The sequence below is a fragment of the Lissotriton vulgaris genome, chromosome 10 (genome assembly GCF_964263255.1).
Source record: "Lissotriton vulgaris chromosome 10, aLisVul1.2, whole genome shotgun sequence".
Classification (NCBI taxonomy): Eukaryota; Metazoa; Chordata; class Amphibia; order Caudata; family Salamandridae; genus Lissotriton; species Lissotriton vulgaris.
This window is the reverse complement of record NC_141698.1, coordinates 1,136,844,773-1,136,860,174: the sequence shown is the minus strand read 5'-3', so window position 1 is coordinate 1,136,860,174 and position 15,402 is coordinate 1,136,844,773. Positions and strand designations below refer to the sequence as shown.

Sequence of the window (15,402 nt, the reverse complement as noted above, 5' to 3'; positions counted from 1 at the left end):
GAGGGTGTTCTAAAGGGCTGGGACAGAGTTGGTAACTCGTGAGACAATTTGGTGCTCCTGAAGGGCTGCTAATATTCGGGCAGAGTGAGTGACATGGGCAGAATAAGGCTGGGACAGACTCAGTCACTTGTGAGACAGTCTGCAACTTCTGGGGAACCCAACGTGGTGAAGCAGCCAGCCTCAGAGGTCTTATGCTGACATCTTTCCTAGCACAGTTAAAGGCAGAGGAAACTGACGACATAGCATGGGGAGCAGCAGCCTTTGATGTGCCGGCCGGCCATGCAGTGAATAATTAGGGGAGGAGAAATGCCGGCCTGAGGCCGAGCGCAAAGCAACAGATGGCATTTCTCCTTCCCTAATTATTCACTGCATGGCCGGCCGGCACATCAAAGGCTGCTGCTCCCCATGCGGCTCGGGCGCGTCCACGCTGGAAAATAGTCAGAAGGAAATAGGAGATGACGATATGAGCTATCGGCATTATAAAGGGTTATCTTTTGTTTTGATTTATTTATACATTTTTAAAGAAATGTAGTATTTCTGGATTGGTTCTTAATGCGGCGAGGCTCATTTAAAAACCCCACGTGATAAGGCAACACCGACCCTTGAAGAAGTAAGCTTGTCAAGGGCGGGGAGAGGATAATGGGGGCTCGGCACAGTTAATTTGCTGATGAGGGACACTGGCCGAAAGATTGGAATCCTAATGGAGGCCAGACACAGGTTGACTGCTGTTACGGGATAACGGCTGAATGAGTAAAGTTTGGGTGAATTACTCTCGTAACTGGGGAGTAAGGCATGACTAGTATGAATGAAGCCACAATTCAGTGCACATAGATGAACAAGCACATTGAGATGAAGTGATTTGCACGGCCTGGCGGCTGTGAAGCCTTTGAAGCTCTCGAGAAAAGCCAGAAACACCAGGGGGGGCGGAGATTGCCTTCACGAATGCGAGTCATGGTGTGGTGTCTACATGGGCTGAGGAGAGTAGAAATGAAGGTCACGGCCTGCGGCCGTGAAAGGTGAAGTGAAGAGCAAGTCTGTGTGTTAAATTAAAGAGTAGCCTGCAAGTAATGTGAATGACAAAGAGGGTGAGTGGGTAGTCTGGACCCAAAGCACTTTAAGGCGAAAAATCTCAAGGAGCTGAAATTTAAACAAGTTGCGATGCGTGGGCAGAGAGAAGGCAGGCGCTGGAGAGGGAGGGGGTGGGCAACTCGAGCGACCATATGGAGAGGGAGGGGGGTGTTCTGCCTGCTGGTAGAAGCTTGTGTGAGGGAGGCTGGGCTGGCTTTGATGATGGAATGCGAGCTTGTGCACGAGGAGCTTGTGGTCACGTGATTCTCGTGAACTATTGAAAATCCGCTTTTGGAGAGCCTTTTGAGAGCCTTGGGTTTAAGTAGTGGTTTAGCTATATTAGACTCGCATATTCATTCCTTGCGTAATGGAATAGGCGAGACCTGAAAAAGAGCCGTCAAAACAATACGCATATCAATTGCGGAAGCTTTAAAGTCAATTAAACACAAAACTGCCGGCCCAAGCCTTATTCCACTGCTACAAGTTTGGCAAGTGAAGCCCATTCCAGCTCTTACTTACGGTAGTGATTGCCTGAGGGGAAGAGATGCAGCCATTTTAGACAGAACTGTCTCAAGAGCCTAGGATGATTTTCAAACTGCCCAAATATGTCTCGCCTGCCCCAATAAGGCTGGAAATCGGCCTGCAGACCCAAGAAATCACCCGCAAAGGAGCTGACGTCAAGTGCTGCCACAAGATTAAAAAGGCCGAAACTGGAACACTGAACTCCCATCTATGGATTGAAATTCACTCAAAGAAGGAATCCGCAGCTATGAGCTCCTGGCAGCATCAATAGACCGTTCGGGCCTCGTGCAGCTCTGGGCGGCCTCAGGGACCCATCAATGTTTTAAACAACTTGTAAACAAGACTGAAAAGACAATCCGCATTACAAGATAAGGCGGCACTTACAGGAAGGGCCCAGGATGGTTCGTTGTGCTTAGTTAAGTTAAGTCTTCTCCGCAATTTGATGTAGACGCAGGACTCAACAGAAGAAATATAGAAAAATACCTCCATTTTCGAATAATGATTCAGAAAAGGGGGTGGTGATGAACAGAGTGTCTGAATTAAGCAGACCACTCTTACCCAGTCCAAAGACCAGGGCTTGATCCATCACCGTTTTTTAGCTCACTGCACCATCCCAGCTCAGAACATGGCTACATGCAAATTAGTCTGTTCCTGTCCCAGTGCATGATGGGAACAGGACAACCCAAACTACCAAGCCAATTCTTATACTGGGAAGGAAACAAGCTACCATTTTCGAATAGGCATCCTACCATCCCTGCTGCACATACCGCTTGGAAACGATCTCCAGCTCAGACATATGTGGGGATGTCGATGAGAGTGTATTACACTTACTGCGCATCTGCAGGGAACTACAAGTCGAACGGCGACAGCTATTGAAGCCCGTCTTATCTTAAGCATGGGGATAAGAATCTGCAGACAAGCAGTGAAGGCATGCCTCGGAGGTGGAGACGTACAGTTACTGTGTCTCCTTGTACGTTTTATGGAAGTGGCAGCTGAAAAAGCTCTTGCATTAAGTGACCAGCAATCCTTACCATTGCGACCAAAGACTCTTGCTGCCCCACTAGTGCACTCACGGGTCCTGCTCCCGGCCCCTGGTGCTAGATGGATAGTGCACTCACGGGTCCTGCTCCTGGCCCCTGGTGCTAGATGGATCAGGCACTCTTGGGTCCTGCTCCTGGCCCCTGGTGCTAGATGGATAGTGGACTCACGGGCCCTGCTCCCGGCCCCTGGTGCTAGATGGATAGTGCACTCACGGGTCCTGCTCCCGGCCCCCGGTGCTAGATGGATCGTGCACTCACGGGTCCTGCTCCTGGTGCTAGATGGATAGTGCACTCACGGGTCCTGCTCCCGGCCCCTGGTGCTAGATGGATAGGGCACTCACAGGAACTGCTCCTGGCCCCTGGTGCTAGATGGATAGTGCACTCACGGGTCCTGCTCTTGGCCCCTGGTGCTAGATGGATCGTGCACTCACGGGTCCTGCTCCTGGCCCCTGGTGCTAGATGGATAGTGCACTCACAGGCCCTGCTCCCGGCCCCTGGTGCTAGATGGATAGTGCACTTACGGATCCTGCTCCAGGCCCCTGGTGCTAGATGGATAGTGCACTCACGGGTCCTGCTCCTGGCCCCTGGTGCTAGATGGATCGTGCACTCACGGGTCCTGCTCCCGGCCCCTGGTGCTAGATGGATCGTGCACTCACGGGTCCTGCTCCTGGTGCTAGATGGATAGTGCATTCACGGGCCCTGCTCCTGGCCCCTGGTGCTAGATGGATAGTGCACTCACGGGTCCTGCTCCCAGCCCCTGGTGCTAGATGGATAGTGCACTCACAGGAACTGCTCCTGGCCCCTGGTGCGAGATGGATAGTGCACTCACGGGAACTGCTCCTGGCCCCTGGTGCTAGATGGATAGTGCACTCACGGGGTCTGCTCCTGGACCCCTGGTGCTAGATGGATAGTGCACTCACGGGGCCTGCTCCTGGCTCCTGGTGCTAGATGGATAGTGCACTCACGGGGCCTGCTCCTGGCCCCTGGTGCTAGATGGATAGTGCACTCACGGGGCCTGCTCCTGGCCCCTGGTGCTAGATGGATCGTGCACTCACGGGTCCTGCTCCCGGCCCCTGGTGCTAGATGGATAGTGCACTCACGGGTCCTGCTCCTGGCCCCTGGTGCTAGATGGATCGTGCACTCACGGGTCCTGCTCCTGGCCCCTGGTGCTAGATGGATCGTGCACTCACGGGTCCTGCTCCCGGCCCCTGGTGCTAGATGGATAGTGCACTCACAGGACCTGCTCCTGGCCCCTGGTGCTAGATGGATAGTGCACTCACAGGACCTGCTCCTGGCCCCTGGTGCTAGATGGATAGTGCACTCACTGGAACTGCTCCTGGCCCCTGGTGCTAGATGGATGGTGCAATCACAGGTCATGCTCCAGGCCCTGGTGCTAGATGGATAGTGCACTCACGAGCCTTGCTCCTGGACCCCTGGTGCTAGATGGATAGTGCAATCACAGGGCATGCTCCGGGCCCTGGTGCTAGATGGATAGTACACTCATGTGTGCCTGCTCCTAGAACCCTGGTGCTAGATGGATAGTGCACTCACAGGACCTGCTCCGGCCCCTGGTGCTAGATGGATAGTGCACTTACAAGCCCTGCTCCCGGCCCCTGGTGCTAGATGGATCGTGCACTCATGTGTGCCTGCTCCTGGACCCCTGGTGCTAGATGGATAGTGCTCTCACAGGATCTGCTCCCAGCCCCTGGTGCTAGATGGATCGTGCACTCATGTGTGCCTGCTCCTGGACCCTGGTGCTAGATGGATAGTGCTCTCACAGGATCTGCTCCCAGCCCCTGGTGCTAGATGGATGGTGCAATCACAGGTCATGCTCCAGGCCCTGGTGCTAGATGGATAGTACACTCATGTGTGCCTGCTCCCAACCCCTGGTGCTAGATGGATAGTGCACTTACGGGTCCTGCTCCCGGCCCCTGGTGCTAGATGGATAGTGCACTTATGGGTCCTGCTCCCGGCCCCTGGTGCTAGATGGAAAGTGCAACCACAGGGCATGCTCCAGGCCCTGGTGCTAGATGGATAGTACACTCATGTGTGCCTGCTCCTAGAACCCTGGTGCTAGATGGAAAGTGTACTCACAGGACCTGCTCCCGGCCCCTGGTGCTAGATGGATAGTGCACTTACGGGTCCTGCTCCCGGCCCCTGGTGCTAGATGGATAGTGCACTCACAAGCCCTGCTCTCGGCCCCTGGTGCTAGATGGATAGTGCACTCACGGGGCCTGCTCCTGGCCCCTGGTGCTAGATGGATCGTGCACTCACGGGTCCTGCTCCCGGCCCCTGGTGCTAGATGGATAGTGCACTCACGGGTCCTGCTCCTGGCCCCTGGTGCTAGATGGATCGTGCACTCACGGGTCCTGCTCCTGGCCCCTGGTGCTAGATGGATCGTGCACTCACGGGTCCTGCTCCCGGCCCCTGGTGCTAGATGGATAGTGCACTCACAGGACCTGCTCCTGGCCCCTGGTGCTAGATGGATAGTGCACTCACAGGACCTGCTCCTGGCCCCTGGTGCTAGATGGATAGTGCACTCACTGGAACTGCTCCTGGCCCCTGGTGCTAGATGGATGGTGCAATCACAGGTCATGCTCCAGGCCCTGGTGCTAGATGGATAGTGCACTCACGAGCCTTGCTCCTGGACCCCTGGTGCTAGATGGATAGTGCAATCACAGGGCATGCTCCGGGCCCTGGTGCTAGATGGATAGTACACTCATGTGTGCCTGCTCCTAGAACCCTGGTGCTAGATGGATAGTGCACTCACAGGACCTGCTCCGGCCCCTGGTGCTAGATGGATAGTGCACTTACAAGCCCTGCTCCCGGCCCCTGGTGCTAGATGGATCGTGCACTCATGTGTGCCTGCTCCTGGACCCCTGGTGCTAGATGGATAGTGCTCTCACAGGATCTGCTCCCAGCCCCTGGTGCTAGATGGATCGTGCACTCATGTGTGCCTGCTCCTGGACCCTGGTGCTAGATGGATAGTGCTCTCACAGGATCTGCTCCCAGCCCCTGGTGCTAGATGGATGGTGCAATCACAGGTCATGCTCCAGGCCCTGGTGCTAGATGGATAGTACACTCATGTGTGCCTGCTCCCAACCCCTGGTGCTAGATGGATAGTGCACTTACGGGTCCTGCTCCCGGCCCCTGGTGCTAGATGGATAGTGCACTTATGGGTCCTGCTCCCGGCCCCTGGTGCTAGATGGAAAGTGCAACCACAGGGCATGCTCCAGGCCCTGGTGCTAGATGGATAGTACACTCATGTGTGCCTGCTCCCAACCCCTGGTGCTAGATGGAAAGTGTACTCACAGGACCTGCTCCCGGCCCCTGGTGCTAGATGGATAGTGCACTTACGGGTCCTGCTCCCGGCCCCTGGTGCTAGATGGATAGTGCACTCACAAGCCCTGCTCTCGGCCCCTGGTGCTAGATGGATCGTGCACTCATGTGTGAGTGCTCCTGGACCCCTGGTGCTAGATGGATAGTGCTCTCACAGGATCTGCTCCCGGCCCCTGGTGCTAGATGGATAGTGCACTTACGGGTCCTGCTCCTGGCCCCTGGTGCTAGATGGATAGTGCATTCATGTGTGCCTGCTCCTGGACCCCTGGTGCTAGATGGATAGTGCATTCACTGGAACTGCTCCAGGCCCCTGGTGGTAAACTGGTAGTACACTACTGGCCCAAGGTCAAAGGCCAACAATCCTCTCCCCAGTGCCTATTCCTGGTCCAAGGTCAAAGACCGACAGTCCTCTCACCAGGGCCCGCTACTGGTCCAAGGTCAAAGACCGACATTCCTCTCGCCAGTGCCCGCTCCTTGTCAAAGACCGACAGTCCTCTCACTAGTGCCCGTTACTGGTCGAATGTCAAAGACTGACAGTCCTCTCGCCTGTGCCTGCTCCTGGTCCAAGGTCAAAGACCAACAGTCCTCTCACCAGTGCCCACTCCTGGTCCAAGGTCAAAGACCGACAGTTCTCTCACCAGTGCCCGCTCCAAGGTCAAACACCGACAGTCCTCTCACCAGTGCTCTCACCAGTGCCCGCTCCTGGTTAAAGACCAACAGTCCTCTCACCAGGGCCCGCTCCAGGTCAAAGCCAGACAGTCATCTCACTAGTGCCCGCTCCTGGTTCAAGGTCAAAGACCGACAGTCCTCTCACCAGTGCCCACTCCTGGTCAAAGACCGACATTCCTCTCGCCAGTGCCCACTGCTAGTCAAAGACTGACAGTCCTCTCGCCAGTGCCCGCTCCTGGTCAAAGACCGACAGTCCTCTCACCAGTGCCCGCTCCTGGTCGAAGGTCAAAGACCGACAGTCCTCTCGCCTGTGCCCGCTCCTGGTCCAAGGTCAAAGACCGACAGTCCTCTCACCAGTGCCCACTCCTGGTCCAAGGTCAAAGACCGACAGTCCTCTCACCAGTGCCCGCTCCTGGTCCACGGTCAAAGACCGACAGTCCGGTCACCAGTGCCCGCTCCTGGTCAAAGACCGACAGTCCTCTGACCAGTGCCCACTCCTGGTCCAAGGTCAAAGACCGACAGTCCTCTCTACAGTGCCCATTCCTGATCAAAGACCAACAGTCCTCTCACCAGTGCCCGCTCCTGGTCCAAGGTCAAAGACCGACAGTCCTCTCACCAGTGCCCGCTCCTGGTCAAAGACCGACAGTCCTCTCACCAGTGCCCTCTCCTGGTCCAAGGTCAAAGACCGACAGTTCTCTCACCAGTACCCGTTTCTGGTCAAAGACCGACAGTCCTCTCACCAGTACCCACTCCTGGTCAAAATCCGACAGTCCTCTCACCAATGCCCACTCCTGGTCCAAGGTCAAAGACTGATAGTCCTCTCACCAGTGCCCGCTCCTGGTCAAATTCCGACAGTCTTCTCACCTGTACCTGCTCCTGGTCCAAGGTCAAAGACCGAAAGTCCTCTCGCCAGTGCCCGCTCCTGGTCAAAGACCGACAGTCCTCTGACCAGTGCCCGCTCCTGGTCAAAGTCCGACAGTCCTCTCACCAGTGCCCTCTCCAGGTCAAAGTCCGACAGTCCTCTCACCAGTGCCCGCTCCCGGCCAAAGACTGACAGTCCTCTTGCCAGTGCTCGCTCCTGGTCAAAGTCCGACAGTCTTCTCACCAATGCCCGCTTCTGGTCAAAGACCGACAGTCCTCTCACCTGTGCCCGCTCCTGGTCCGCCAGTGCCCGCTCCTGATCAAAGACCGACAGTCCTCTTGCCAGGGCCCGCTCCTGGTCAAAGTCTGACAGTCCTCTTACCTGTGCCCGCTCCTGGTCCAAGGTCAAAGGCCGACAGTCCTCTCGCCTGTGCATCGTCCTAAGTGCCAACAAGACATTCTTCTCACTTGTGTGTGCCCCTGGTGTGGCAAGGATTATCCACTCTCTTGCACCTGCACCTTGTCCCTCGCCCTAGGCAGTCAGGCCTCTCACCTTTGCCTGCTACTTGTCCTAAACATGCAGAATTCTCACCCCTGCCTACTCCCTCCTGGGCCTACACAGAGGGATATCTCAGCCCTGCTTGCTCCTAGTTATACACAGAGCTCTCACCTCTCCCTGCTCCTGGTCCTCCACAGACAGCCCTCTCACCTCTGCCTGCTCCTGGTCCTCCACAGACAGCCCTCTCGCCTCTGCCTGCTCCTGGTCCTCCACAGACAGCCCTCTCACCTCTGCCTGCCTCTGTTCCTCCACAAACAGCCCTCTCAACGCTGCCTGTTGCTGGTTCTGCAGACAGCCCTTCCGCCTCTGCCTGCTCCTGGTCCTCCACGGACAGCCCTCTCACCTATGCCTGCTTCTGGCCCTCCACAGACAGCCCTCTCACCTCTGCCTGTTGCTGATTCTGCAGACAGACCTCTCACCTCTGCCTGTTTCTGGTACCAGACAGAGTCCACTTCTTACCTCTGCCTGCTCCTGGCCTGGTCCCAGCTCAGGGTGGACAGACGCCTCTCCTCTCCCCGCCCTTGTGTCAGGGGACAGACAGACAGACAGCCCCGTGCCCTCCGCGTCCCGTGCCTGCTCTCTGCTGCAGTCTCACAGTGGCAGCTGCTCAGAGTCCCTCTTTTAGAGAGCAGCGGATGTGCGCTCGAGTACTTTCCTTCCCAGGGACCCGTGAATCTGCTGAAAGGCCCCGGGTCTGTTTGCAGAGCCTCGGGCTCGCACGGGTCATAACACCGGGTTCCTTCATTTGAACCGGTGCCAGGACACAGGGCTGAGCTAACAGACCGTGGCCTGTTGATTGAGTTACTTTTGCTCCGCCGGAGGGCGACGGAAAAATGTCTTTCATGTTCAGTGTGCGGACGCACTCACGTCCGCACAGGCCCTGCCTCTGCCACTCTCTGTCCAGCCACCGAGGAATGCCCCTGTGCACCGGCCTCCCAGGCCCGGCCTCTGCCGCTCTCTGCCCCGCTACCGAGGAATGCCCCTGTGCACCGGCCTCCCAGGCCCTGCCTCTGCCGCTCTCTGCCCCGCTACCGAGGAATGCCCCTGTGCACCGACCTCCCAGGCCCTGCCGCTCTCTGCCTCGCCACCGAGGAATGCCCCTGTGCACCCACCTCCCAGGCCCTGCCTCTGCCGCTCTCTGCCTCGCCACCGAGGAATGCCCCTGTGCACCGACCTCCCAGGCCCTGCCTCTGCCGCTCTCTGCCCCGCCACCGAGGAATGCCCCTTTGCACCGTCCGCCCAGGCCCTGCCTCTGCCACTCTCTGCCCAGCCACCGAGGAATGCCCCTGTGCACCGACCTCCCAGGCCCTGCCGCTCTCTGCCCCGCCACGGAGGAATGCCCCTGTGCACCAGCCTCCCAGGCCCTGCCTCTGCCACTCTCTGCCCCGACACCGAGGAATGCCCCTGTGCACCAGCCTCCCAGGCCCTGCCTCTGCCACTCTCTGCCCAGCCACCGAGGAATGCCCCTGTGCAAAACTCGCATCTCACTCCAGCAGTTACATTAGTCACCAGACAATGGTGAACCACACCTGAATATAAGTGAGGCCGCTTTTGTTGATGATTGAAAATGACTGGATATACAAGCAACTTTGCAGTGCCAGCCCCCAGGAACAGAACCGCCCCCCCCTCCTTTCCAGCCTCCCAGGGAAACACGATGCCCAGTCCGACCAGTCCTGCCTTGCTACCACCCTCCAACGGTGCCCCCCATCTTCACTTAGACCGTCTCTCATGTGTATTTAATTTCTTTTATATTGTTACTCATCCCAAGTATGTAGGGCAGGGTGTCGGGGTGCATTACATCACACACAATATATAGAGACTCATATAAACATGAAAGACAATGTATAGGAAATGTTACTCAAGATAATGGGTGCCACAAGGTGTAATCATTCTTTTATCCATCATTCAATCCTTCACCATTCATTCTGTCCTTCCATCTGTGTGCCCATCTATATCCAAACATATTCAACCATTTGCAAACCTATGCACCATGTATCCTTCCATCCATCATTTCACTCATCCATCCCTCCATCCACCCTTTCACTCATCCATCCATTATTCATCCATCCACCCCGTCCATCCGTACACTCATCCATCCACTCTTCCACCCTCCATCTATTCACTCATCCATTCAGCCATTTACCCTTTAACCTACCCAGCCATCCTTTCACTCACTCATTCATCCACCCAGTCACTCATCCATCCACCCTTTCACTCATCCATCCATTATTCATCCATCCACCCTTTCACCCCGTCCATCCGCACACGCATCCATCCACTCTTCCACCCTCCATCTATTCACTCATCCATCCAGCCATTTACCCTTTCACCTACCCAGCCATCCTTTCACTTACACAACCATCCACCCAGTCACTCATCAGTCCATCCTTTCACTCATCCGTCCATATACTCATCCATCCACTCTTCCACCCAACCATATATTCACTCATCCATCCAGCCATTTACCCTTCCACCCATCCAGCCATCCTTTCACTTAATAATCCATCCACCCAGTCACTTATCCTTCCACCCATTCACCCTTTCAGTCATTCATCCTCCCTTTCTCTCTGCATCCCCCTTTCACTTATTCATCAATCCTTCCAACCACCCACCCACCCACTCATCCATTCATGAATCCATCAATTTACCCTATTACTCATCCATCCTTTCATTCACCCATCCATCCTTTATCTCATCCGTCCACCCTTTCACTTCTTCTCTTATCTATCCATCCTTTTGGCCATCTAACCCATTTTACTCACTCATCAATCCTTACACCCACCCTTTCACTCATCCATCCATTCATCCTTTCACTTATCAATTCATCAATCCATCCATCCTTTCACTCATCCATCCACTCGCCCATCATCTACCCTTTCACTCATCCATCCTTTCACTCACCCATCCACTCTTTTACCCATCATCTACCCTTCCACCCATAGATAGATCCATTTTCCTTTTCTCTCATCCATCCTTCCACTCACTCACTCATCCATCAATTTTATCTTTCATTATCTATCCATTCACCCTTTCATTCATCCATTCATCCTTTCACTAATCCATCCATCCATTCACACATTCCTTCACGTATTTACTCACTCACCTTTTCACATGAGCTGAGCCTTTGTCTGCAGAGTTGCAGATAGAAGAGGCCCATCAAGAACTTCAACTTGCTGTAGTTCCTAAAGCAAGGGGTGGGTTCACTATGCCCATGTACATACGCAGTTTGAAAACTAGAAGTCACGAGTCATGCATGATGCACAGTGCCAGGATGTGAGGTGACTGTGACATGGTGTTGTTTCCAGGGCTTTTAAGTGGGGTAAAAAAAACTGGGTGTGTCTCTTCAAAGGGGGTTTTGATTTAACTAATGGTGTGGTTTAAAACACCTAGGCTAAAAATCTGTACTTAGTATAATGTTAATTCCGACTGGCATTATGTTGCTTCTGTCAGTGCATCCAGATATATAATACAGCACGTATCATTACACCAACAACAAGCCAGGACTACTGTCTTTATCAATGGTTGCTATTTGCTCAAAATAAAAAAGCAGCAACCATGGCTTTGTTGAATATAATATTGAGAATACTTTAGTTGTAAAATGACGAGACAGTGAAAGAACAATAACCTGTTCTTTTAAACTTGTTTCACAGGCTTCTTAATGAAACTGTTCTCTAACGGTGCAGCATGGGCGTTTTACCTTTTATCTAACAGATCGTCCTGCTGTACACTGAGGCAGGAGGAGGCTACCACATGCTTTTAACATCTCAGACTGCCCCATTGACATTCTGTATGTGGCAATTAGCCGGCAGACAGAATGACAATGGGTGGGTGGGGCTGCCCTTGTGCTCCAAGAGGAGTCCGAGGCGCCCCCATCAGTGGGGCTGAGGCTTCTCACAGGGGAGCAATGCTGCTCCCTGCAATGGCCACAATTACGGACAAAAGGCGTCCGTAAAATCAATCAATCAATCATTGCATTTCTAAAGCGCGCTACATACCCGTGAGGGTCTCAAGGCACTGGGGGGGGGTAGGGGGGGTGCTATTGATCGAAGAGCCAGGTATTGAGGAGTCTTCTGAAGGCCAGCAGGTCCTGAGTCTGTGGGAGGCTGGTTGGGAGAGTGTTCCAGGTCTTGGCGGCTAGGTAGGAGAAGGATCTTCCACCGGCTGTGGTTTTCCGGATACGAGGGACTGAGGCGAGGGCGAGGTTGGCTGATTGGAGGCTTCGGGTGGGGGTGAGAAAGCTGAGTTGGTTGTTGAGGTAGGTAGGTCCAGTGTTGTGTAGTGCTTTGTGTGCGTGGATGAGGAGTTTGAAGGTGATCCTCTTGTTGACGGGGAGCCAGTGCAGGCCTCTAAGGTGAGGTGTGATGTGGCTGCGGCGGGGGACGTTGAGGATCAGTCGGGCCGAGGTGTTCTGGATTCGTTGTAGTCGTCTCAGGAGCTTGTTTGTTGTTCCTGAGTAGAGGGCGTTCCCGTAGTCGAGTCGGCTGGTGATGAGGGCCTGGGAGACGGTTTTTCTAGTGTCGATAGGGATCCACTTGAAGACTTTGCGGAGCATACAGAGGGTGTTGAAGCAGGATGCGGAGAAGGCGTTGACTTGCCTGGTCATGGAGAGGGTGGAGTCGAGGATGACCCCCAGGTTGCGTGCGTGGTCCGTGGGTTCCCGGGCTGTGCCTAGCGATGTGGGCCACCAGGAGTCGTCCCAGGCTGATGGGGTGGGTCCGAGAATGAGGACTTCCGTCTTGTCTGAGTTCAGCTTCAGTCTGCAGTCCTTCATCCAGTCGGCTAGGACTGGTATTCCTCTGTGGAGGTTGGCTTTGGCGGTGTGGGGGTCTTCGATGAGGGATATGATCAGCTGGGTGTCGTCGGCATAGGAGATGATGTTGAGGTTATGTTGTTGTGCGACGTGGGCGAGAGGTGCCATGTAGATATTGAACTTTGTAAAAATGGGGAGATAGGTCCTGGGACGTGGGGTCAGCTGGACCATATAATACTTTGTGAGAAACAAGGTGCCGACCCTACAGTTCGTTTTAAGGAGCTAGTGGATTTGAGCAACAAATCAGTCTTATTTCTAGATTTGTTAGGTATAATTTATTTATACCCTTTACTTTTTCATTTGTTCAAAATAGAAATTGATTTGTGTGAGAAAAACATTACATTTAAACATTACACATATACATAATTCATAACATTACACATACAAGAAACAGTACATTCAATGAACATTACATATACATTGCACCATTGTTATGCAGCAAATATTCAATCTTTGCATTGTATTTTATCAAATATTTGAAGGATAAAGTCACGTTCGAAAGGAGAGGAAAACAAATTTGATGAAGACAACTAAATTTGACTAAACGTATTGGTCAATATTACAGTCAATCCTAAAATTAATTAGCTCCTTTTTGCCAACAGTTAATTTGCTCCTTTCTGCTGACGCGTTTCGAACTCGTTATCTCATTCTACGGGTTCTCATCAGGGCTTTATCACTTGTTATCTGCAAATTGTGTGCAAAAAAAGAAAAATAGATCTAAGTTTATCTATGTTTCATAGCTATCCCATTCATATTGCATTATGCTGTTTTGTCAACAGCGGTGTACCTTTGATACAATTTGTAGCAGTTTTCCGTTGTTCACTCTCTCTCTTTGTCTGTGTTAAAAGGTCTGAAAAATGCCAATGATCTAAGATTAGTTGGTTGCTTGAACGCGTTGCCTGTGGCGTGGCGCTCTAAACACTCTTATGTCCTACCTTGTTAATGTGGTCATTTCTATCTCGATGTCACTTTTCTTAGTTGTGTCGACAGGCCGAGAATGTATTTTTATGCGTCTGTCTCAAGTTCATAGGTGCCCACAGGGTTCCTATACATCTGCCAGAAAAGAAAAATCTATGTCACTACGGCGTTCCCGTTAGGTTTAAGACTCCTTACCCCCAGTGGTGAATATGTACCTTTGTCTTTGGGTGTGCTCACTCTACCTCCTCTTTGGTGCGGCGTGATCTCAACTTTGTCCCTTACGATCGTGGTTGGATCACGATCCTGTCAAAGTTATAAACATGCGGTTAGCCGCCGGTTGTTTTGCCCTCGCTACATTTTAACCGTTATCGTTTTTGCCTCACCTACCCGGTATCTCCATACAGCGCTGCTACACTCGGTCACCGCGGCTCTCCGTCAGTGCGCCATGTTTAAAGAACACGTGGTATTTATCTACATCACCTGATTACTGGAATGCTGGGATATGTAGTCCCTCCATATCGAGCTATGCTGTATTGGGGTTTTGGGTGGACGGTCTCTCATATGGAGCATCATACACCTACTTGCGATGCCTTTATAGTCTGGAGATTTCAGACATGGTATTCAGGCCAGTTTGGATGCTGTTAAATCGCAATATTAAGTATGCCTCTTTTCTCAATAACACATCATCCACATCTTCGATGCATTTTGTGTGGGTCGTTGTATACAGAACCATCCATTTAAAATCGGTTTCTGCATGACCAATTTCTGTGAAATGTTGGACCATTGGGGCATTCATCACTTTGTTTTTTAGTCGTGACCTATGTTGTGTAATTCGAGTATTCACCTGCTGGTTAGTTTTTCCAATATACAGTTTGTTGCAGCCACAGATGATTGCGTACACAACGTTCCGGGTCCTACAGTTGGAGAACCCTTCATTTTTCCATCTTACATTCTTGTGAATGAATTCACTGCCCTCAATCATTGTGCCACAAGATACACAATTTCCAAATCTATGATGTCCCTCAATCGGCTTTAGGCCCCATTTTGAGAGTAAGTCGTGTTTAGGTTTTTCCACTATTACATCGGCGCGCACAATATGTTGGCCAATGCTACGATTGTTCTTATATGCGAAAATTGGTCTGGGGAAGGGGCAGTCTAATTCCTCTAATAGATGCCAGTTCTTCAATATTGTTTGTCGAATTTTGTGAGTATGAGGGCCAAACGTTGTTACACATACCATTTTATCCAGTTCTTGTTTTTCTTTACTTTGGAGAAGGCACTCCCGGGGAGTGTATCGTGCTCTTTTGTAAGAGTGTTTAAGTAGTTTCTTGGGGTAACCTCTGGTGGTCATTTCTTCGCAAAATGTTTGTGCATGTAAATCATAGTCTTCTACTTCTGAGCAGTTTCTTCGGATTCGAAGTAGATGCCCATAAGGTAGGTTGGTTTTTAGGTTTCTTGGGTGCGCACTTCAGTGGTGAAGAATAGTGTTTTTATCCGTCTTCTTTTTGAAAAGAGATGATTTAAGGTGACCTTCAACACAACTGATCTCTACATCCAAAAAGGTCATTTTGGAGCTACTGTGCTCCAAGGAGAATTTAATATCCTGGTGTTTGTTA

At 52.5% G+C, this 15,402-nt stretch overlaps 1 protein-coding gene across 3 annotated transcripts in view; it reads right to left on the bottom strand.

Annotated features, from left to right (window-relative positions):
* TMLHE (trimethyllysine hydroxylase, epsilon) overlaps nucleotides 1-15,402 on the bottom strand; it is a 163,379-nt gene that overhangs the window by 97,166 nt on the left and 50,811 nt on the right. Inside the window, exon 1 of one of the 3 annotated variants that reach the window (XM_086942225.1) lies at nucleotides 8,518-8,704. The exons of the other annotated variants lie outside the window; for them this stretch is intronic. The gene's annotated coding sequence lies outside the window, so the exon portion shown is untranslated. Of the gene's footprint in view, nucleotides 1-8,517; nucleotides 8,705-15,402 lie in introns of those variants that run through there. 3 annotated transcript variants of the gene reach the window in all.